The sequence below is a fragment of the Schistocerca serialis genome, chromosome 2, assembly GCF_023864345.2.
Source record: "Schistocerca serialis cubense isolate TAMUIC-IGC-003099 chromosome 2, iqSchSeri2.2, whole genome shotgun sequence".
NCBI lineage: Eukaryota > Metazoa > Arthropoda > Insecta > Orthoptera > Acrididae > Schistocerca > Schistocerca serialis.
Window position 1 is genome coordinate 189,791,082 of NC_064639.1, and position 25,962 is coordinate 189,817,043.

The 25,962-nt window shown below is 43.8% G+C and overlaps 1 protein-coding gene and 2 non-coding genes across 4 annotated transcripts in view; 1 reads left to right on the plus strand and 2 right to left on the minus strand.

The window, feature by feature from the left end:
- LOC126456917 (phosphatidylinositol 3,4,5-trisphosphate 3-phosphatase and dual-specificity protein phosphatase PTEN) overlaps positions 1–25,962 on the minus strand; it is a 279,017-nt gene that overhangs the window by 43,694 nt on the left and 209,361 nt on the right. The window lies entirely within an intron of this gene.
- Positions 13,272–13,346, minus strand: Trnaw-cca (transfer RNA tryptophan (anticodon CCA)). The gene has a single exon. It is a non-coding gene; the product is annotated as a tRNA-Trp (tRNA).
- Positions 14,374–14,448, plus strand: Trnaw-cca (transfer RNA tryptophan (anticodon CCA)). The gene has a single exon. It is a non-coding gene; the product is annotated as a tRNA-Trp (tRNA).

The following is a 25,962-nucleotide window of genomic DNA, read 5'->3' on the forward strand; positions in this document are numbered from 1 at the left end:
TAACAAAATATTGGGCAGATACTTCCGGACTCATCTGTAAAGACAAAAAAGGTTTGTGAAGATGAAGAACCGTACCACAGAAAAGTATAATATCATGCACAAAAAGTAATTCTGAAAGCTCTCATAATTTTAATTTTCTGTATTTACCACTATCACAGTCGGCTGCTATAATTACGTCAAATTTAGACATATTTACATTTGATTTATCAACCAACTCTGTTATAATGTTTATATAGATTCTTACAACAACCAGTAAATATAGTAAAGACAGTACAATAAATTTCAGCTTCTTAAGGGGCTCCGGAACGCCCTATACTTGCAATGTTAAAATAACGCTTATAAATTACATCTTTCCTCACAAAGTATTTGAGGTAGGAAGTTGAACTTTTTACAGATTATTTATTGGAATATGGGCTACAACTCAACACAGGGATTTTACAAAATTTTAGTTCAGTAATTAAAGACGATTTTTTTTTCAATTGTAATGAAAATTCACAACATTTTTTTGCAATTTTTTATTTATATATTCAAAAATATGCAGTTTTTTGGAAAAAGGCTGTGTTGAATTATGCAGAAGGTACTGTGTAACATTTACTGAAAGTTTGAAACAAATATGTTTGGAAGATCTTTAGAAAACATGTAATTAGTATGAGAAAATGAAAGTTTTGGGAATCGAGCGACAAAGATTGGATTAACTTTTTAGTGCATTCCAGGTCCAGTCCAACTCCTCCTCCAGCTTCCTCTTGTTCCTCTTCCTGTTTACTCTTGCTTGTATTTCTAGACTCTTTACAGCCCTGTCTGCAGCCCGAAGACGTTCCTTGTCTAAAGCAAGCATCGCTCGTTGTTGTGTTCGTAGATTTTGCTACCATTTTCTTCAGTTGCAGTTACTGCAACACTGTTCCAAAAGGTGGTCATGTATGAACACTTATCACATTTCAGTTGTATTTCACTAGCAAGTCCTACGTGCTTTATTATGGAGAGTTCCAGACCAACTTCACTACAATGAATACATCTTACACAGTTTGAAAAAATTCCTTTGAGAACCGACATATCAAATATTTCATTCACATCCGATTCGCCCATAAAACATTCATAGTTTTCACTCCTTGAACCAAGCTTATTCTGTGAAGTATTTTCTTTCCCACTTTGACTGCTATGGGCAGCTGTACTTGAGAGGTTAGGTTCACTCACTTGGTTATCGTCTTTATTGTTTACAGTAATAACACATACCTTTGGCTTTCCAACATTTCTCCTTTTCTTAAAAGCCTTCAGAGGATTTCTAATAACTTTACTTTTACTCATTATTATACTTCAACAAAACAGAGGCTCAAGAAACTGAATTAATTACGAATATTTTCGAGATAACGACAGAGTAAATAAACATGAAACAATCGACAATCACACCAGCGATATATATTGAACCATCACAGGTTATCCACAACACATACTTTATCTCACATCACTAAAATGTACCTGATGAACACGGACGTTAATAATAACACCATTTGACAGCAGTTTAACAGCGCCACAGTGGGTCACGCCCATGTAGAACACATTTCAAACAAAATTTAAAAATAGTTGTAGTCTTCGGAATTGAATAAATTATATATCTATTAAAAGGTAATAGTCTGCAGATTCAGAAAACGCAAAAAAGTAAAAATTGAACTTTTCATGATTTTGAGCCTTTCTGGAGCCCCTTAAAGTACGGTGCGGTTGATTGAAGTTCTCAGATTTATATGATTTAAACTATAGCTAGTTTGAGACTCTCCAAACGACAAATTTGTGGTTGTGATGTATAAGGGGCAGTCAGATGAAAACCAAATACCCGCCACAACGAGATCATGGAATGGTTACATTCACGAGTAATTACCACACGCATTAATAGATTTGGGAGACGAGACGATCGAGTCTTGTTTCGTAGAACGCGGTCGGCCGCTGACGGTTCTACCCCCCGCAGAATTCTGACAGCCCGAGAACTAACGGCAAAGCCGACAGTGGGAGCATCCCAAAGAAATCCAAACCTATTCACACAAGCTCAAGTAAGGTCATGATGACCTTCTTTTTCGACTACAGGGCCGTCTGTTCGTCGACGACCTCGCGCATGGAACCATTATGTGATCAAAAGTATCCGGAGACCTGGCTGAAAATGACTTACAAGTTCGTGGCGCCCTCCATCGGTAATGCTGGAATTCAGAATGGTTTTGGCCCACCCTTAGCCTTGATGACAGCTTCCACTCTCGCAGGCATACGTTCAAGCAGGTGATGGAAGGTTTCTTGGGGAATGGCAGCCCATTCTTCATGGAGTGCTGACTGAGGAGAGGTATCGATGTCGGTTGGGGAGGCCTGGTACGAATTCGGCGTTCCAAAACATCCCGAAGGTGTTCTTTAAGATTCAGGTCAGGACTCATTGCAGGCCAGTCCATTATAGAGATGTTATTGTCGTGTAACCACTCCACCACAGGCCGTGCAATATGAACAGGTGCTCGATCGTGTTAAATGACGCAATCGCCGTCTCCGAATTGCTCTTCAACAGTGGGAAGCAAGAAGGTGCTTAAAACATTAGTGTAGGCCTGTGCTGTGTTACTATCACACGCAAAACAACAAGGGGTGCAAGCCCCCTTCATGGGAACACGACCATATCATAACACCACCGCCTCCGAATTTTACTTTTGGCACTGCACATGCTGGCAGATGACGTTCGCCGGGCATTCGCCATACCCACATCCTGCCATCGGATCACCACATTGTGTACCGTGATTCATCACTCCTCACAACGTTTTTCCACTGTTCAATCGTCCAATGTTTACGCTGCTTACATCAGGCGAGGCGTCTTTTGGCATATACTGGCGTGATGTGTGGTTTATGAGCAGCCGCTCGACCATGAAATCCAAGTTTTCTCACCTCCCGCCTAACTGTCATTGTACTTGCAGTGGATGCTGACGCAATCTGGAATTCCTGTGTGATGGTCTGGATAGATGTCTGCCTATTACACATTACGACCCTTTCAACTGTCGGCGGTCTCTGTAGTCAACAGACGAGGTCAGCCTGTACGCTTTTGTGCTGTACGTGTCCCTTCACGTTTCTACTTCACTATCACATTGGAAACAGTGGACCTAGGTATGTTTAGGAATGTGGAAATCTCGCGTACAGACGAATGACACAAGTGGCAACCAATCAGTTGACAACTTTCGAAACCCGTGAGTTTCGCGGAGCGGTCCATTCGCCTCTCTCCTGATGTCTAATGACTACTGAGGTCGCTGATGTGGGGTACCTGGCAGTAGGTGGCAGCACAATGCACCTAACAGGGAAAACGTATGGCTCTGAGCACTATGGGACTCAACTGCTGTGGTCATCAGTCCCCTAGAACTTAGAACTACTTAAACCTAACTAACCTAAGGACATCACACACATCCATGCCCGAGGCAGGATTCGAACCTGCGACCGTAGCAGTCGCACGGTTCCGGACTGCGCGCCTAGAACCGCGAGACCACCGCGGCCGGCTAGGGAAAACGTATGTTTTTGAGGGTGGCCAGATATGTTTGATCACTTAGTGTATGTAGCGCTATGGAGACACTTTGCAGAAATTGCGATGCGCCCTAAAGTAAAACCCCCACGAAAGATGTTGGACGGAACTATTCTGTTGCATAATAATGCCCGTCCCGACACCTCTAATCAGATGAAGGCTATGCTTCAGTGGTTTGATTGGGAAACACTGCAATCTCCCCCGTACAATGTGAATCTTTCATCCTGTGATTTTCACATCTGTAGAGAACTAAAGAAGGAGATGCGTGGATGTCGGTTTCAGTCGGACGAGGAAGTACAAGAGTGGGTGCAGTTGTGGATCCGTTAGCGGCAGACAGCGTTCTACGAAACAGGAAGTAATCGTCTTGTCTCCCAGCGGGATAAATTCTTGACCCGTGTAGTGATTACTTTTGAATGGAACCATTCCAAGGTCCCATTGTGGAGAGTGTTCAATTTTCATTTGACTGCCTCTTATAGTTTTGAAGATGGATATCCCTTTTGTAACGCAGGTACACATTCTATGAATACAAAAAATACAATGACTGAAATAGAAAGTGCTACCCCACGAAGCACCAGTCCATTATTTACCAAACATTGTAGAGATCTTCATCTCATAAAGGGTATTAAATTACTAAACTTTCATTCCATTCAGAAACTGATGTGCATCAACAACATCCATATCAGGTTTGACCCTCATGGGCACGAATTCATTCTTCAGTTCATTGTGGCATGGAACCAAGCAGCCTCCGAATGTCATCTTTAGAAATATCCAGCTATTTCTGAAACTCATACTGTGTCACTTCAAGGAATCTGCTGTCTGAAGGTTGTAATGAATGTATAAGTCTTCCCGTCGCATTCCAGATGTGTTTTATCGATGACAAACGAGAGGACCGGGAATGCCAGTCAGGGATCCAAATACTCTTTCTGGAATATGCCCTTTAGTACCCTGTTCATGAAGGCTGTGACAACAAGGTTTCCCATTCTTGCCACATACTTGCGATCATTCAGCCTCCCTTCAACAGTTACCAGATCAATCTTGTTGTCATATCCAACAGCTCCCCAGACGATGATATCAAGGGTTGGAGTGGTGTGAGTCTTACGAACCGCTGCCTCCTGTGACCTTCCACCAGGTCGTCTATGGACTCGGAGGCGCCGATCTGACAGCCACAAACAGAGTGAGACGCATCACTGAAAACCACAGAATGACGTTAAATGTAACGAATGGCTCTATACCATGCATGTCTCTGTTGTTAATGGCATACTATCAGCGGTAAACGACGCATGGCGACTCTAGAGCTCAATCCAGCATCGAGCAATCTCGTTTCCCGACGGTTCGTGCTGACACCCTGCCTGTGACCCCTTCCTGGATTCCATCTCTTCTGAGTTGGTCGAACTGTTGTATCTGCCTGGTGGTCGTTTCTTCCGTACACCAGGCAGACCATGCTGGTAGCTGCCCATGTCCCGGACACGTTTATGCACTCGAGTTGAGCCTATATAAAATTATATTGCACTCTTAAATATAATGTTGAGTCAGAAGTATATATACCAAGTTACTCTTTAACAATCGTGTTATAAGATTAAACAACTTCAAACACAATAAATCTAACCAAAAAAATTGAAAAATATTCCGAAAAAGAAACCTGTGTATATGTACCACAATCTCTCCTATGAATATTTAACTTCCTGTCGACAACACGTTTGGAGACAAGCACGAAAAGGGGGATGAAGTGTAACTAAGTGTTTCTAAAGAAGGCACTCTGGCAGTCTCCTTTATTTCATAAGCAAAACCACGGAAAACCGAAACATAGATGGCCAAACAGGGATCTGAAAAAATGGTTCAAATGGCTCTGAGTACTATGGGGCTTAACTTCTGAGGTCATCAGTCCCCTAGAACTTAGAACTACTTAAACCTAACTAACCTAAGGGCATCACACACATTCATGCCCGAGGCAGAATTCGAACCTGCGACTGTAGCGGTCGCGCGGTTCCAGACTGTAGCGCCTAGAACCGCTCGGCCACTCCGGCCAGCAGGGATCTGAAACTCGCCCACCTTGAATGCAAGAAGTTTCTCGAGAGGGAGAACACCAGCATTGGCACTGGCTAAGGTCGTGATGAAGAATTAGTAGCAGAATTTACTTGAAAAGATTTGACATATACAGGGTGTTACAAAAAGGTACGGCCAAACTTTCAGGAAACATTCCTCACACACAAAGAAAGAAAATATATTATGTGGACATGTGTCCGGAAATGCTTACTTTCCATGGTTCAAAATGGCTCTGAGCACTATGGGACTCAACTGCTGTGGTCATAAGTCCCCTAGAACTTAGAACTACTTAAACCTAACTAACCTAAGGACAGCACACAACACCCAGCCATCACGAGGCAGAGAAAATCCCTGACCCCGCCGGGAATCGAACCCGGGAACCCGGGCGTGGGAAGCGAGAACGCTACCGCACGACCACGAGATGCGGGCTTACTTTCCATGTTAGAGCTAATTTTATTACTTCTCTTCAAATCACATTAATCATGGAATGGAAACACACAGCAACAGAACGTACCAGCGTGACTTCAAACACTTTGTTACAGGAAATGTTCAAAATGTCCTCCGTTAGCGAGGATACATGCGTCCACCCTCCGTCGCATGGATTCCCTGATGCGCTGATGCTGCCCTGGAGAATGGCGTATTGTATCACAGCCGTCCACAATACGAGCACGAAGAGTCTCTACATTTGGTACCGGGGTTGCGTAGACAAGAGCTTTCAATTGCCCCCATAAATGAAAGTCAAGAGGGTTGAGGTCAGGAGAGCGTGGAGGCCATGGAATTGGTCCGCCTCTACCAATCCGTCGGTCACCGAATCTGTTGTTGAGAAGCGTACGAACACTTCGACTGAAATGTGCAGGAGCTCCATCGTGCATGAACCACATGTTGTGTCGCACTTGTAAAGGCACATGTTCTAGCAGCAACTTCTCTGACGCTGACATTAGGGTTATCGTCAACTGCAAGAAGAATTGCCTCGTCCATTGCAGGTGTCCTCGTCGTTCTAGGTCTTCCCCAGTCGCGAGTCATAGGCTGGAATGTTCCGTGCTCCCTAAGACGCCGATCAATTGCTTCGAACGTCTTCCTGTCGGGACACCTTCGTTCTGGAAATCTGTCTCAATACAAAAGTACCGCGCCACGGCGATTGCCTCGTGCTAATCCATACATCAAATGGGCATCTGCCAACTCCGCATTTGTAAACATTGCACTGACTGCAAAACTACGTTCGTGATGAACACTAACCTGTTGATGCTACGTACTGATGTGCTTGATCTAGTACTGTAGAGCAATGAGTCGCATGTCAACACAAGCACCGAAGTCAACATTACCTTCCTTCAATTGGGCCAACGGGTCGTGAATCGAGGAAGTACAGTACATACTGACGAAACTAAAATGAGCTCTAACATGGAAATAAGCGTTTCCGGACACATGTCCACATAACATCTATTCTTTATTTGTGTGTGAGGAATGTTTGCTGAAAGTTTGGCCGTACCCTTTTGTAACACCCTGTATAACAAAAGTAAATCAAGATGGATGGAAGGGGGATTTGAACTGTACTAATTCTGATTACGAGTCCAATACACCAACGTAAGTTCAGACTTCCCTCTTACGCAAGAGGCAGCACGGAAGAAGAGAATCAGATTTGTGTAGCTTAGAAACAGCTGTTTGTGTAGCTATTCCAGGCAAAACCGAGAACTTCACACTGACAAGAATTGTCTTTCTCTACCAATAATTCATCAATGTGTAATACATGAACCTTACAACATAGCTTAAATTTTTTCTTTTCGTTGTCTTCGGATTTATTTTTGAGGTTTTGTGACCAGCAATCTGTTTGGTGATCATACGAGTGTAAGGATTCTGACGCTTTTCAGAAAGTGTATAAAAGCCTTCAATATCCCCAACGTCACGTGTGATTCATATCTTAAAACCTGGAAAATCGACAGACGAGTCCAAAAACTACAGTCCAGTATCCTTGCTGTGCTAACTGATCCAAATCATCGAGAGAATATTGCTGAATCGTTTGATTTATGTTTGATTCCGTTCCAACACAAGAACAAGCAGGTTTCAGGCCAGAAAAAAGCTGCATGGGTGAAGTCCTCAATCTCAGAAAATTTACTGAGGACAGATTTGAAGGTCAGAGAATTACAGCAATAGCTATTATCGATCTCACGGATGCTTAAAACACTGTCAGTCACCGCGTATAATAACAGAAGTCTTGAGGGATAACTAAAGATTACGTTTCTACCAAACTTATTCAAAGCTTACTCCGAAACAGAAGAATTTAGGTGGATTTCCAATATCAGCTTAGTCGACGGAGACGTCAAAGAAAAGGTTACCAAAAGCAAGTGTTCTTTCACCAGTGCTATTTAACATGTATACCAATGACCAAACACTGGAGGTGGTGGTGGTTAGTGTTTAACGTCCCGTCAACAACGAGGTCATTAGAGACGGAGCGCAAGCTCGGGTTATGGAAGGATTGGGAAGGAAATCGGCCGTGCCCTTTCAAAGGAACCATCCCGGCATTTGCCTGAAACGATTTAGGGAAATCACGGAAAACCTAAATCAGGATGGCCGGAGACGGGATTGAACCGTCGTCCTCCCGAATGCGACCAAACACTTTCGACGAACACAAGCAGTTTCTTTTATACCCATGATCTGGGATTAACAAGTCAAGATGTTGAAGCCCACCAGATAGATACGTTTGTAGAGATGATTGTCTATTTCCCTAAAAATCCATTTCATTCAAACCCGGCTTATACTCAACTGAATGCGTTCCATTTTAAGCTCAATCAAGGCAAGACACAAACTTAACACAACATGGCAAGGATACAGTTAGTAAATATGCCCTATCCAAAACACTTGGAAGACCCTTTGAATCATATTCCGACGTACAGGCAGAACTGCAACGATACGAGAATGAAAGCGAAAGCCAGGCACAATATCCTTCGCAACATCGCTGGTAGCTCTCGATCATAAACCCTAAGGACGGCAGCACTAGCAACGTTTTGCGGTGTTGCAGAGTATGTGCGCCTAGTCTGGTACAAATACATCCACGCAAACATAATTGACAAGTGACAAGGTTCTAAATGAAACGTGTTCGCTTATTACTGCTTATCCACGCCACATGTAAAACTCTACCAAACAGCAGACATACCACCACCAGATACTCATCGTGAAGCAGCTCCCAACCTGAAAAGAACAAATCAGGCTCATTGTGGAACTCATCCATTATATGGGCATGTCTGTGAATTCCTAAGGGACCAAACTGCTGAGGTCATCGGTCCCTAGACTTACACACACCTTAAACTAACTTTTGCTAAGAACAACATACACATCCATGCCCGAGGGAGGACTCGAACCTCCGGCGGGAGGGACTGGACAATCCGTGACATGGCGCCTCTAACCGCACGGCCATTCCGTGCAGCACATGGGCATGTTCCACCAGACCAAGGCTGAGTGTCATAAGAAACTTCCTCAAGACCACTTCAACCTTGCAAACAACAGCAGCTACAGCAAGGAAACAATAGTGGATTTCTCGACTTGCCAATATTTCCACCTATCATATGGAGGTCATTCAACCGTTTTTCTTCTGGAGTTGAAAGAACCAGGATTAACCTCCAGAAATGGCACTAGCATGTGGATACCACAAACTAGACCGTGGAACATCTACTGGACTGTCAACTGTCCCCTGCATCTTGCATTAAAGATCTTCAGCCTGCGGTTCCGAGGGCAATTGAAGTTGCAAGATTTTGGTCACTAGTGTAACTTGATAATTCGTTCTCTCACTAGCTTTCAAATGTAACAACCATGCATTGTGTTTGTGTCTGAGTCGAACAAATTATTATTTGAAATTTTTCAGGGATGCTATATTTACTTTCCTTTGCAAAGGTGTTATTCGGACTTAACAAATGCCTATCATGACGATCACCTCTTCAGTAATTACATAAATCTGCACCTTTCCAAGTGGGGCACAAAAATTAAATGTTTGGGCTGAAGCGATTAGTTGTATGTTCATGATAATCATTAGGTGGAACATGGAAAATGGACAAAAATTTCCTAAAAAGGTTGAAATTGCTACAGACTGACAATTTACAGATTTTTAATTACTATCTATTCCTATTCGAAAATTCCTCTGCGGTATAAAAGGACTGTTAAGAATAAATAACACTGATATGCATATAAAAAAACAATTACTGCTCATGAGATATTTTATTTCAGTGGCTAGATTTTTAACGAGTTTTAAAGTTCACTATTTCATTCCATATTGTGCTGAAGTTAGATTCACCTGAGGCTAGTACAGATCATTTATTCTTCTAGCGTTGTTCTTGTGAATACATCTACTGCTCTCTGAATAAAATAGACTGTAGTGAGAAAAGATATCTGAATTGTGCGAAAATTGGCAGTTGGCCCTAAATAACGAAAAGTATGAGGTCATCCACATGAGTGCTAAAAGGAATTCGTTAAACTTCGGTTACACGAAAAATCAGTCTAATCTAAAAGCCCTAAATTCAGTTAAATACCTAGGTATTACAATTACGAACAACTTAAAGTGAAAGGAACACACAAAAAATGTTGTGGGGAAGGCTAACCAAAGATTGCATTTTGTTGCCAGGACACTTAGAAAATGTAACAGAGCTGCTAAGGAGACTGCCTGCACTACGCTTTGTCCGTCCTCTTTTAGAATACTGCTGCGCGGTGTGTGATCCTTGCCGGCCGGAGTGGCCGAGCGGTTCTAGGCGCTTTAGTCTGGAATCGCGCGACCGCTACGGTCGCTGGTTCGAATCCTGTCTTGGGCATGGGTGTGTGTGATGTCCTTAGGTTAGTTAGGTTTAAGTAGTTCTAAGTTCTAGGGGACTGATGACCTCAGCTGTCAAGTCCCATAGTGCTCAGAGCCATTTGAACCATTCTTTTTTTTTTTTTTTTTTTTTTTAGACCCTTACCAGATAGCACTGACGCTGTACAGCGAAATAGTTCAAAGAAGGGCAGCAGGTTTTTTATTATCGCGGAATATGTGAGAGAGTGTCACAGAAATGATACAGGATTTGGGCTGGACATCATTAAAAGAAAGGCGTTTTTGGTTGCGACGGAATCTTCCCAGGGAATTCCAATGACCAACTTTCTCCTACAAATGCGAAAATATTTTGTTGACACCGACCTACATAGGGAGAAACGATCGTCACGATAAAATAAGGGAAATCAGAGCTCGTACGGAAAGATATCGGTGTTCGTTCTTTCCGCGTGCTATGCAAGATTGGAATAATAGAGAATTGTGAAGGTGGTTCGATGAACCCTCATCCAGGCACTTAAATGTGATTTGCAGAGTATCCATGTAGATGCAGATGTAGATATCCTGTGGATGTGAGACTGAAATTTTCATTTGTGACTTTTGTCCATGAAGAAATTTAATTGTAAATTGGAATTATGTATCATAATTTTACGATGTACTTCGTTGTTTTCTATCAGGTTATGCCAATATATAGTTTAATAATTTCATTAATAACGACATAAACCGGCATTTTCTTACAATTTGTTTTAAAATGCATTCTACATTATCATTCCAATTCAAAATACTTGCAACTTATGGCATGTTAAAGAACATGTTATAATTATTGAATATGTTCAGTTTTCGTCACGACTATTATTGATCCTTGATTATGGACACATAAATTAATGCAGGTGATATTTCTTATGGAATAGCCTTAACGTAAATTCATTATTTTGTTTTAAACTAAGCCGGCCGCGGTGGTCTAGCGGTTCTAGGCGCTCAGTCCGGAACCGCGCGACTGCTACGGTCGCAGGTACGAATCCTGCCTCGGGCACGGATGTGTGTGGTGATGTCCTTAGGTTCGTTAGGTTTAAGTAGTTCTAAGTTCTAGGTGACTGATGACCACAGATGTTAAGTCCCATAGTGCTCAGAGCCATTTTTTTGTTTTAAACTAAAAGAGTGTTTCATATTACCACCGTCTCCGCTATCTTTATTTTTTTTTTTTTTTATATACATTGCCTGACCGAAAAACTGAAGCTCCCAGAAGGGAAGGAGAAAACGAAATGAAACTTCATCGGTTGACAGGGTATGTGATGCTGTTTCAGTGATTACAGAAACAAGTCACATTTACAAAGAACTTGGCGGTGGAGGCCTTCTTAAGGCGGTGCCGACGGCATCTTCACAAATTCACCCACCAGTGCGCCACCGGGAAAGCATCGCTCTTCCATCGCTGACTGTTCTTCGCCAGGTAGCGCCAGGTATACATGCCGCTGGAGGACACTAAAATCACATGACCTCGCTGCACGTATCTCTGATTGACCGGCATGTCTTTTTGAAGCAGCCGCACGGGAATTTTCGCCCAGAGATCCACGACATCGGTAGATTTACCAGCATTAGTGTAGAAGACTGCAGTGAGGACATTACGTCAGTGTAGCATGACGCTACCAAACACTACATGTGTTAGTGATTTACACCGGGTGTCTCTCCTAAGATTCGTCACGTAGATTTTCCTCTGGTTTTTCGGCAGATATTTGCAATTGATTATTTATTTCAAGTTTCTGCTACCAGTCACTTTTTATTTTATGCTTAATCTAACATAATGCAACGCGTTTCGAACATCTTCTGCTGGTTTTCTTCTTTGTGGTTGACTATGTATATCACAGCAATGTCATCTTCTTGCTGCTTCACTTGCATCACTGGTGTAATGGGTGAGCTTTTGATTGATATTACACTATTGCACATTATATTTGTCACTAATTGACAACGTAATTCACTGCAGAAATTGCTTCGATGTTATATAATGTGCAATAGTGTAATGTCAATCAACAGCTCAGCCATTATACCAGTGATGCAAGTGAAGCAGCAAGAAGATGACATTGCTGTGATGTGCATAGTCAACCACAAGGAAGAAAACCAGCAGAAGACATCACTGATTTCGATTTCTAGCCATACACTGCCCCCCTCCTTCCCCCCAAATGCCACACTACCAGCTACAGTAAAAAATCTAGTTTAAGACTGTTTATTTTTAAGTAACATTTCTCTATGTATGTATAAACGCCTGAAGATGAACAGAACATGTTCGAAACGCGTTGCATTATGAAACTTCCTGGCAGATTAAAACTGTGTGCCCGACCGAGACTCGAACTCGGGACCTTTGCCTTTCGCGGGCAAGTGCTCTACCAACTGAGCTACCGAAGCACGACTCACGCCCGGTACTCACAGCTTTACTTCTGCCAGTACATCGTCTTCTACCTTCCAAACTTTACAGAAGCTCTCCTGCGAACCTTGCAGAACTAGCACTCCTGAAAGAAAGGATATTGCGGAGACATGGCTTAGCCACAGCCTGGGGGATGTTTCCAGAATGAGATTTTGACTCTGCAGCGGAGTGTACGCTGATATGAAACTTCCTGGCAGATTAAAACTGTGTGCCCGACCGAGACTCGAACTCGGGACCTTTGCCTTTCGCGGGCAAGTGCTCTACCAACTGAGCTACCGAAGCACGACTCACGCCCGGTACTCACAGCTTTACTTCTGCCAGTACATCGTCTTCTACCTTCCAAACTTTACAGAAGCTCTCCTGCGAACCTTGCAGAACTAGCACTCCTGAAAGAAAGGATATTGCGGAGACATGGCTTAGCCACAGCCTGGGGGATGTTTCCAGAATGAGATTTTGACTCTGCAGCGGAGTGTGCGCTGATATGAAACTTCCTGGCAGATTAAAACTGTGTGCCCGACCGAGACTCGAACTCGGGACCTTTGCCTTTGGCGGGCAAGTGCTCTACCAACTGAGCTACCGAAGCACGACTCACGCCCGGTACTCACAGCTTTACTTCTGCCAGTACATCGTCTTCTACCTTCCAAACTTTACAGAAGCTCTCCTGCGAACCTTGCAGAACTAGCACTCCTGAAAGAAAGGATATTGCGGAGACATGGCTTAGCCACAGCCTAGGTGATGTTTCCAGAATGAGATTTTCACTCTGCAGCGGTCTCGGTCGGGCACACAGTTTTAACCTGCCAGGAAGTTTCATATCAGCGCACACTCCGCTCCAGAGTGAAAATCTCATTCTGGAAACATCCCCCAGGCTGTGGCTAAGCCATGTCTCCGCAATATCCTTTCTTTCACGAGTGCTAGTTCTGCAAGGTTCGCAGGAGAGCTTCTGTAATGTTTGGAATGTAGGAGACGAGATACTGGCAGAAGTAAAGCTGTGAGGACCGGGCGTGAGTCGTGCTTCGACAGCTCAGATGGTAGAGTACTTGCCCGCGAAAGGCAAAGGTCCCGAGTTCGAGTCTCGGTCGGGCACACAGTTTTAATCTGCCAGGAAGTTTCATATCAGCGCACACTCCGCTGCAGAGTCAAAATCTCATTCTGGAAACATCCCCCAGGCTGTGGCTAAGCCATGTCTCCGCAATATCCTTTCTTTCAGGAGTGCTAGTTCTGCAAGGTTCGCAGGAGAGCTTCTGTAAAGTTTGGAAGGTAGAAGACGATGTACTGGCAGAAGTAAAGCTGTGAGTACCGGGCGTGAGTCGTGCTTCGGTAGCTCAGTTGGTAGAGCACTTGCCCGCGAAAGGCAAAGGTCCCGAGTTCGAGTCTCGGTCGGGCACACAGTTTTAATCTGCCAGGAAGTTTCATATCAGCGCACACTCCGCTGCAGAGTCAAAATCTCATTCTGGAAACATCCCCCAGGCTGTGGCTAAGCCATGTCTCCGCAATATCCTTTCTTTCAGGAGTGCTAGTTCTGCAAGGTTCGCAGGAGAGCTTCTGTAAAGTTTGGAAGGTAGAAGACGATGTACTGGCAGAAGTAAAGCTGTGAGTACCGGGCGTGAGTCGTGCTTCGGTAGCTCAGTTGGTAGAGCACTTGCCCGCCAAAGGCAAAGGTCCCGAGTTCGAGTCTCGGTCGGGCACACAGTTTTAATCTGCCAGGAAGTTTCATATCAGCGCACACTCCGCTGCAGAGTCAAAATCTCATTCTGGAAACATCCCCCAGGCTGTGGCTAAGCCATGTCTCCGCAATATCCTTTCTTTCAGGAGTGCTAGTTCTGCAAGGTTCGTAGGAGAGCTTCTGTAAAGTTTGGAAGGTAGAAGACGATGTACTGGCAGAAGTAAAGCTGTGAGTACCGGGCGTGAGTCGTGCTTCGGTAGCTCAGTTGGTAGAGCACTTGCCCGCGAAAGGCAAAGGTCCCGAGTTCGAGTCTCGGTCGGGCACACAGTTTTAATCTGCCAGGAAGTTTCATATCAGCGCACACTCCGCTGCAGAGTCAAAATCTCATTCTGGCGTTGCATTATGTTAGATTAACCCTAAAATAAAAAGTGACTGGTAGCAGAAACTTGAAATAAATAATTATCCCACACAGTCACGATTCACAAACATAGTCATTATGGCTGAAAATAATTTGCTATTGAGTTTTTGTAGTGTGTAGCTGGATTCAGCCCAGACAAGCTCGGTTCGTCGCGTCTTTCATGCAATGCCTGGTGTCAACGGAAAGCGACGATTTCTTTCCCGCTTGGAACAAAATTATTTTTAAAGCGGTATTTCACGTGCCTGTTCGATAGATTGGTTTGGTGCGATATTCGTTCCATCGATGTGTTTTAGCAGAGACAGTAAAACTGGAAGAACAACGAGTATTGTAGCAGCGCCTGAGTAGCGCTGCTGCACGACAGTAGCAGGCAGCGCGACCAAGGATGGTACACGTGTTCCAGCTGGAGTACTGGTTATCTTCGGTTTTACTGGCCCTGTTAATACATACCGGTAAAACGAATATCGTACTAGATTAATCTGCTACCGCTTCATCAAATGCGCATGTAAAATTGCGCTTTAAGAGTCATTTTGCCTGTAACGGGAAACAAACCGGCACTTCCAGTTGACACTGGCCGTCGCATGCAAAATCCATGTAACACCAGAGCTCTAAGGCTCTACTGATTTATTTTGGCTTTTGTTTATTCAACATTCTGTCGTTAAGCTGCTGTAAATATTGTTTGACTGTATCGATATCATAAGCTCGTTTTTTTCCCCCTTTGTAAAAACTTTGATGCCCTGGTTTAAACCTATGCAGTGTATTGTCTTTATTAGCTAAACACTTTGCCTCATTTGGAGGGAGACAAAACTTACTGTATACAGGGTGTTACAAAAACGTACGGCCAAACTTTCAGGAAACATTCCTCACAGACAAATAAAGAAATGATGTTATGTGGACATGCGTCCGGAAACGCTTAATTTCCATGTTAGGGCTTCTTTTAGTTTCGTCAGTATGTACTGTACTTCCTCATTTCACCGCCATGATTTCATACGGGATGCTCTACCTGTGCTGCTAGAACATGTACCTTTACAAGTACGATACAACATGTGGTTCATACACGATGGAGCTCCCGCACATTTCAGTCGAAGTGTTCGTACGCTTCTCAACAACAGATTCGGTGACCGATGGATTGGTACAGGTGGACCAATTCCATGGCCTCCACGCTCTCCTGACCTCAACCCTCTTGACTTTCATTTATGGGGGCATTTGAAAGCTCTTGTCTACGCAACCCCGGTACCAAATGTAGAGACTCTTCGTGCTCGTATTGTGGACGGCTGTGATACAATACGCCATTCTCCAGGGCTGCATCAGCACATCAGGGACTCCATGCGACGGAGGATGGATGCATGTATCCTCGCTAACGGACATTTTGAACATTTCCTGTAACAAAGTGTTTGAAGTCACGCTGGTACGTTCTGTTGCTGTGTGTTTCCATTCCATGATTAAGGCGATTTGAGAGAAGTAATAAAATTAGCTCTAACATGGAAAGTAAGCGTTTCCGGACACATGTCCACATAACATATTTTCTTTCTTTGTGTGTGAGGAATGTTTCCTGAAAGTTTGGCCGTACCTTTTTGTAACACCCTGTATAATTGGAATTTGCGTGAATAATTTTTTGTAGAAATGTCAATATTTGCAAATGTCCCGTTTTATGTAAAATATTTGGTTGCTACTGTGTAATTACTGACCAACACTTAGGGCTTTTAGTTTATTTTAAGAGGAAAAGGTGGTGCAGTTCCCCTCTCGAACGAAAAGTTGCAGCGCGCGCAAAATGTGGTTGGCAGGGATAGAGGTAGAGTTAGTAGGAGACGAGCTACCGAAGCGCCAACAGCGTATTTTCAAACAGTGTGTTGTGCTGGTGCCGAGAGAGGCCTTTTGTGCTGGTTTCCACTGCGCCAACCCTCGAATGGGTGCATTAATTAGCTGGCTCTGTTCTGGAAATTGTATTTAATAATCTGAGGATCACCGCCACCAAGAAATGACAGAGATCCACCTGCCGAGATGTACTCGCCACCACACAGCGCAGTCACTTCAACGAAACGAAGGAGTTGTAGAAATGTAAAGTGAAGGATCAGCTTATTTGGATGTTTTTTTGGTTCCAGTAATAAGGCAATTTAAAACAAAAACTTTGATAACTTAACTTGAATTATCCCTTATCACATAACCACTCAGGGTCCTTTCCTTGTTAACTATGCTTACCGAGTGTCCTTGTTGTGAAAGTGAAAGTATTAAAGCCCAATTATTAATTTGATAATGATATTCGAACACAGTAAAAATAAAGTACTTAAATTCAATGTAAGTGTGGCAAAATTGTGTAAGATAGTTAATGCTGTTTACTGAAAGTATCTCAGTAACTGAAACTGCTTACTTCAAAGTTTTATGGGCTTTCAAAAGCATAAAGTGAATCGTTGATCTTAAAATAACAGTCTGAAGCAATAAAGACAGGCATTCATTATATTTGAAGTTAGTTTCAAAAGTATTTACTTTAGGAACTTGGCTTAAAGTGTTCTTCATAGTAATAAATCATTGTATAGTCTGTTGGAAAGTACAAAAGGTGAGTCTGTGTTGTATAAAATTAGTTTGTGTCTCACTGCAGTAAAGTTCAAATACTCTCATTGTTAAAAACTAATTACTCAGGCTTGTTAAATTATGTTTCTTGTGAGTGCAGTAAAGGATATTTTGCCAGTTTAAGAGGATCCATATTTTGCCTTTTGTGCTCACTGAGAAAATTATTGACAAAAAGACCATTGCCTATGAAAATAGTAACTTCTTTTCTTTAGAAGACAGTGAGAATTTGTTTTTGCCAGGGAACTATATTTAATTTGCATGCCAAATAGAAAAACACTTGCTAAAGTGAGACTAAATCCATGCCCAGATTTATAATTTAGCAGTGTAATTTAATAGTAATATTACTGAAGCTATTCAGTTAGACTAAGTCTAGAATATGAAAGTGTGTGACATTGTCTGCTGTGTTTATGAAAACAGGCTTGTTCAGCTATGACTGTCAGCACTTTCTTTAACGTTATCATATGCTTGTGACTCGGTTCATTACACTCTCGTGTGAGATATTATAGAGTGTGTCTTTCCACTGAATTTACTTATACCTATATTCTTTGAACAGGAATGTTGCACACTCCTATGCCTAATTAGGTTGGCGACCGTTTTCCTTTATTATTCGAACAGTTTAAATAGGTAAAAATATTATCTGTTACTTGTTGTATAATTACGCAATTCTGACTTTCACGCCCGATAGGCAACCTCCTTTAGGCACATCACGGTCAAAACAACAAAATTCCTTTCACAGGGTAACATTGCACTGCTTCTTTATACAATATTTGCTTAATAAAATAGTTTCATTACGTATTAAGAGGCAGCACGGGTGTCATACGTAGTTTTGTTTTCTGGAACAGGACTGCGTGTATGTTGTGTTGTAAAGAGCAGTATACGTAAAAGTTAATGATACCACACTTGGTAATACATACTGACTCAAGCCTGTAGGGTTATGGTATAACAGTAGCAGTGGAAACGTTATAACCATACTGCAAATATCTGCCAAAACACCAGAGAAAATGTGCCTAGCAACTCTTCGGAGAGACACTCTGTATAAGTCAGCATTGGTTGATCTGGGGGAGGGGACCAAACAGCGAGGTCATCGGTCCCATCGGATTGAGGAAGGATGGGGAAGGAAGTCGGCCGTGCCCTTTCAAAGGAACATCCCGGCATGTGCCTGAATCGATGTAGGGACACCACGAAAAACCTAAATCAAGATGGCCGGACGTGGGTTTGAAACGTCGTCCTCCCAGATGGGACTCCAGTGTGATAACCACTGCGCGCACTTCAAGACTGTTTGTTGCAATAAAGAAGGTGACTCTAACTGGCTATAGCTCAGCACCTTAGAAGAACTTACACCATTCAAAGTTATTTTTAATTTGATTATTAAGTGTATCGAGCGTAAGTAAACTTATTGATGTGTTACCTTTTTGTAGATGTCTGACTGTATTTATTGGCCATCTCAATTACAGACACCAACTGGCGGCGAGTCTGTTCTTCCATCAACCGGTGACGAGTCAGCGTTTACCGTGGCAGCGATCGGCAAGTTGTGGGTAACATTTTCATAGTTTTATGTGGACGTCTAAGCTATTTAAAGCGTCTTTAATTTGTGTATGGAATGGCAATTTCTAGAGAGCAATCCCTCACTGCAGTTAAAAAAAATGGCTCTGAGCGCTATGGGACTTAACATCTATGGTCATCAGTCCCCTAGAACTTAGAACTACTTAAACCTAACTAACCTAAGGACATCACACAACACCCAGTCATCACGAGGCAGAGACAATCCCTGAGCCCGCCGGGAATCGAACCCGGGCGCGGGAAGCGAGAACGCTACCGCACGACCACGAGCTGCGGACACTGCAGTTCAGGTTCGGAGTCAACAAACTGGATTATTATTAACTGCTACTGACAAATTGATGGTAGCGGAGCAACCTCAGCACACGACGACTGCAGCAAAGAGTGCCAGCGGTCAGGTACCGCCTCCTCCACCCTTCTACTCATTTGATGCACAACAAGAGGAATGGGCAGAGCATCACATGCAGTTACACAACATCTCGCTGCATACAGTACAGGGTGTGGCTCAAATGGCTAAGCACTATGGGACTTAACATCTGTGGTCATCAGTCCCCTAGACTTAGAACTACTTAAACCTAACTAACCAAAGGATATCACACACATCCATGCCCGAGGCAGGATTCGAACCGCAGCGCGGCTCCGGACTGAAGCGCCTAGAACCGCTCGGCCACAGCGGCCGGCAATACAGGGAGTATCAAAAAGAATTATCCAATTTTAAAATATCATAACTTGTAAATTATAGATTGCAGCGATCAGCCGTCCTTTTTAAATTTTAGTGTGCAAATCTAGATTTCAGCTAGAAGCTAGCCATTCTCAATGCACTATTATTTTCGCTCAATGCATGTAATGCCTGTTGGTAGGGCTTCATCCATAATTCACTGAATACTGAAAACAGTAGTATTCAGTGAACTGTGGACACTATGTCGAGGGTGGCCCCACAACCTCAGTCATCAAAGTGAGCGTCGGCTCGAAACGTGCAGCGCGCGACGGACCCAGGCTGGTGGAAGCAGTATTATGCAATGGGAGACATTCTTCTACGCTTGCATGGGACCTGTTGTAGTAAACAAAGTCACTCTGACAGCTGTGAACCACCTGCATCTCTTAATGCTTGATTCTTCTCCGACGGCGATGTCGTCTTTCAGTGGTATAACTGTCCGTGTCTCGAAACCATAACCGTGCCACAGTGGTTTGAAGAGCATTATAGTGAACTCACGTTGATGTCTCGGCGAGAAGATTTGAGTGATGTGAATCCTATGGAATCCATCTGGATCGCTATCGGGCGCCATCACCGCGAACGCAAACCAGCGGCCCGTTAATTACGCGAATTACATGACCTGTGCGTAGACATCTAATATCACATATCGTCGCAAACCAACCAGCAAACTGTCGGAACCGGCCGCTGTGGTAGATTGGCTGCTACGGTCGCAGGTTCGAATCCTGTCTCGGGCATGGATGTGTGTGATGTCCTTAGGTTAGTTCTAAGTCCAGGGGACTGGTGATCTCAGATGTTAAGTCCCATAGTGCTTAGAGTCATTTTTTAAACTGTCGGATCCCTGATACGCAGGTTCAATTATGTATTTCGTTCCAAAGGCGGACAAAAAAGCTATTAAGCAGGCAGTCATAATGTTTTGGCTCATCAGTATATTCCTTCCATCTACCTCTCAAATGTTCGGACAAATGCTTTTCAACTGTTCCATTTCTCTAAATCACTATTTCTTGGAAGCTATGTTAAAACTATGCACTAAGGACTGTCATAAATAAATCTTTATTACTATCGATGATTGTTATTATACCTACATTATCAATTTATATTTCACTATTATTATTACTACTATCGTGGGTATATGGTACTTGAAAAGTCGGCATGACAATGAGTTACATTTGGAGGGACGCAAGGAGAGACAGTAACAGTCTGTGTCCCACCTCTCCCCTCCTTCCCCACCAGAACTGGAGCCTGGATCCAAGTACGCCATCACAAAAAGCTGCAGCTGTTACACACCACAAATACCAAGAACGTGCTCCACAAAGTACCACCTAGAATAGATAGACTGATACACTCATCGCTATATCGCAACAAACAGTGCCTCTTCAACTAGAGAGGTCCTATAAGACACGGAGCCAGCAATGATTTGCTGATCTCAAAAAGCCATGCATCGCATTTTAAGATAGTCTGATCTTCGTACTGGTCATCGTCTGCGCTGTTAAGCTTTGGTCTCTGTGCAATGAGCAGTGATTAGGACATCGCAACTACATGAAATAATGGGCAGGCATGGTGTTCCTTATAGTTTGCATTTCATTCTTCGTGCATCAGGGCTTGGTACTGCAGCAGATAACGCATCAACCTATCCTGGATCCATTACAGTCATATGTCAAAAACACAATGAATTGATATTTAGAGGGGAAAGTGGGCATCAGGTACAGCTCTCAGACACCTTTCATGTTTGTGAATGGTATGCTGAAGAGGATGTGCTGATTTAAATCTCATCAATTCATACAAAATGCATCTTCCAAGAGATATTGCAAATTGTGGACACTATACCTTGAACAGCAAGATCCGTTGTCATATAACCTGTCGAGTTGTGTTGTGATGCAATCTGTTTCATTAACCGGTGCACAGGTTGGTATGTGCATATGTTTACGGGATGAATGATGGAGTGTATCTAAGTGCACCATTCAAAAGGTGTTTTGTTCAGTACCACGTTATTCAGCTATTTATACCAGGTGGTTATAACTGTGGTATAGCTACTCAAGGAGGTCCAGCGTGGTGTGTGATTATCGTATGGCAGCGAAACCTCGTGCATATGCTAATGTGTTAATGCGGAACGCTGAAAAAAATGAGTTCCAGTTTTAGCCAACAGGTGCAAAACTGGCGTTGTACACCGTTTGTATGACGATATGACATCCACGCTGTCATTTTACAAGCCATAAATGAGTGAACAGTATGGTTATTAAGAAGAGAGACCATGCGATGTTAGTGGAACTTGTTTATGTCAACTGCAGAAATTACAGTGCTGCATTAAAAGAGCAGCGGACACTGAAAGGTCTGAGGGGAAACCCGATGTCATTAAATGGTTTAAAGAAGAATTCGGAAACATTGGTGATGTTGGTGTGACACCTGGAAAAGGAAGGCGTCCTGTACTAGAGGAAGTTATTGGCGTGATTGCTATTGCTGTAACTGACCAGTCAGCTTGTGCCCGGGTAATGTTAGTGCTTGTGCACTGTCACGAGGATTTCCATCGCATGGTCACAGTGTGGAAACTTGTGCACTCTATTTTACGCTGGTATCCGTACAAGGTACAGACGATGCAGCAACTGAAATCTCGATCTGCAGCAACGTTTTGACTTTGCTCTTCGGCTTCTGGCACAGATCGAAGCTAATGACATGTGGCTGGGAAGTATGTACGGAGCGAGGAGCACATTTTATACTACACGGTGCAGTGGAGAACACATAGTACTGCCGAATTTGGGGTACTGGTAAACCGGGTACCGCTGTATGTGTATGTGGCGATGTGGTGTAGATTCACAAGCAACTTTATTCTCGATCTGTTCTTCTTTGAAGCGATAACACCCAGAGGTCCTGTCCGGTGTACCATGACGTCTGCACGTTACCAACACCTCCTTCTACAGCATGCGAGTCCTGCTTGGGAAGAGCGCAACTGTTTTCATGCAAGATGGGGCAAAGACCTCATGCCGCTCGCCCAGTGAAAGATGTGCTTAATGCAACTTTCGGCGAACGTGTTTTCTCCAGAGGTGTACCCGATGCGTGGCCTTACCTGAATCAACGCTTTTTTTGGCTCTGGGGATATCTAAAAAAAAACGCGTTTACCAGGGACATGGTCGGTCACTACCTGATCTGAAGGCACGGGAACACGTTGCTCTGATTCCATCAGAACTGCTGCGAGCAGTAGTTGATATGTCGTTTTACGGATGCAGCATCTCGTCGACGTCTCCGGTGCACAAATGTACAAATACTGTAAGTGGCGTTTAATAATAAAACCAACATTATGCTTTTCTCACTAGTCTGACCTTTTCTGCCCACGTCTCGTTCCTAATCCATTAGCTCTCGAAACATTGTTATACGTCTTTCTTGCATTCACAGTGCCACATTTGAACCTGGTGGAGAAAATTAGAACTAACTTGTTTTCCAGCGTAAATCGGTTTCGCATTCATGCGACAGAATTTCTCCCAGATTTGACTTGCCATACGATAATTACAGCCCACACTGCAGAGCTTTGTGAGTAGATGCACTATAATTGGACACATCAAAAAAAGTTTTGCGTCACCCCCGTTCCCAGAACTCCTGAAGATAGACGTTGACTGTGGATATTGTATCACAGACACAGTCCCTTTGACTGTTCAGAGATGTCACTAAACCCCCCCAAAGATGTAAACAACCATGCATGATCAGCGCCTATTAGACGGAGGGGGTCCGCCAGCCGATCAGCTCCAGTCATTCCATGAGGAAGGAAGAACACGGCTCGTGTTGTCTGTAGTTCAACCATGCCTAGACGGTCAATACCGCGGTTCGGTCGCGTCCGCATTGTTACTTTGTGCCAGGAAGGGCTCTCAACGAGGGAAGTGTCCAGGCGTCTCGGAGTGAACCTAAGCGATGTTTTTTCGGACATGGATGAGATACAGAGAGAGACAGATACTGTCGATGACATGCCTCGCTCAGGCCCCCCAAGGGCTACTATTGCAGTGGATGACAGCTACGGATTATGGCTCGGAGGAATCCTGACAGCAATGCCACCATGTTGAATAATGCTTTTCGTGCAGCCACAGGACGTCGTATTACGACTCAAACTGCACGCAATAGGCTACATGATGCGCAACTTCACTCCCGACACCCATGGGAAGTCCATCTTTGCAACCACGACACCATGCAGCGTGGTACAGATACGCCCGACAACACGCCGAATGGATCGCTCAGAATTGGCATCACGTTCTCTTCATCGATGAGTGTCGCATATGCCCTGAACCAGACAATCGTCGGAGACGTGTTTGGAGGTAACCCGGTCAGGCTGAAAGCCTTAGATACACTGTCCAGCGAGTGCAGCAAGATCGAGGATCCCTGATGTTTTGGGATGGCATTATGTGGGGCCGACGTACGCCGCTGGTGGTCACGTAAGGGGCTGTAACGGCTGTTCGATACGTGAATGCCATCCTCCAACCAATAGCGCAACCATATCGGAATCATATTGGCGAGGCATTCGTCTTCATGGACGACAATTCGCGCCCCCATGATGCACATATTGTAAATGACTTCCTTTAGGATAACGACATCGCTCGACTAGAATGGTCAGAATGTTCTCCAGACATGAACCCTATCGCACATGCCTGGGATAGATTGAGAAGGGTTGTTTATGGACGACGTGACCCACCGACCACTCTGAGGGATCTACGCCGAATCGCCGTTGAGGAGTGGGACAATCTGGACCAACAGTGCCTTGATGAACTTGTGGATAGTATGCCACGACAAATGCAGGCATGCATCAATGCACGAGGACGTGCTACTGGGCATTAGAGGTACCGGTGTGTACAGCAATCTGGACCACCACTCTGAAAGTCTCGCTGTATGCTGGTACAACATAAAACGTTTGGTTTTCATGAGCAATAAAATGGGCGGAAATGATGTTTATGTTGATCTCTACTCCAATTTCCTGTATAGGTTCCGGACCTCTCGGAACCGAGGTGATGAAAATCTTTTTTTGGTGTTTATATAACCACCCAGTATTAGCATGAGAGGAAGAATAAAAAAAAAGCTATATGAAATGGGGAAAATATGTACAACTGATCTGTTGTAAGGGTAAAATCACATACAAGACGTTTATACGACTAATCCTAGAGTGTGGCTCCAGCATTTAGAACCGTAGAGAATGCGATTACATAACAGCAGACATTAAAGGAATTTGGAGACGTGCTGCTAAGTTCGCAACAGGTCGGTATAGGCCATACGAAAATGCGCACTGTGCACATTACTTGGTCTGTACCTTACACAGACGGCGTAGTTGTGGAGAGGACAACAGCAGTGGTGTGCGCTACACTGTGAATAAGCGCCGCGAGGTGGGGGTGGTGCGCTGCGACAGCTGAAGCCTATGCATAAACAAGTATCTTGCGTAACTTCACAGATAGTGTCTGCAAATGATCGAATTAACAGTTTGCGTCAGTAGCAGAAACAATTCGACAAACACAGGCGTTAAAGTCAATAGCAAAATAACGTAGACTATGTGCTGCCGGAAGTAAATGTCATAAAACAAATAACGTGTAATAGCGTAGAGTTTCACAAGCATCTCAACGGGATTAATCTGAAGGTTCGGTTTACCATGGAGGAGAAGGCTCGCGGAATATAAGATTTTATCGATGTGCTACTTTTCTAGAAAGAAGACGGTAGCTTAGGCCACACAGTTTACCGAAAACCCACGCACACAGGCCGTTACCTACACCGGGATTACGCGGGATTAGCCGAGCGGTCTCCGGCGCCGCAGTCATGGACTGTGCGGCTGGTCCCAGCGGAGGTTCGAGTTCTGCCTCGAGCATGGGTGTGTGTGTTTGTCCTTAGGATAATTTAGGTTAAGTAGTGTGTAAGCTTAGGGACTGATGACGTTAGCAGTTAAGTCCCATAAGATTTCACACACATTTGAACACCGGGATTCGGAACACCACCCACAACAAAAACGAGGCATCACAAAAACATTGGCGGATAGAGCAAGGTATACCTGCGAACCAGATCTGCCTGACGCGGAATTAAAACACCTCACCAATGCATTGTTCAATAATAGTCGTTCGTCTGCTGAGGTAAAAAGAGCGTTAAGACCGCAGCGCAAATTCGCAGCGATGCACAAACGCCTGTGAACTCGAAAGTTTTCCTGCCTTTCATTTCCTAACAGCATAGGAAATATCTTGGAAAAACGGAACATCGCGGTAAACTACAAACCCACCCAGAAGATAGAGGATCATCTGAAATTGGCCAAGGATGCTCGCAGACCGCTGGAAAAAG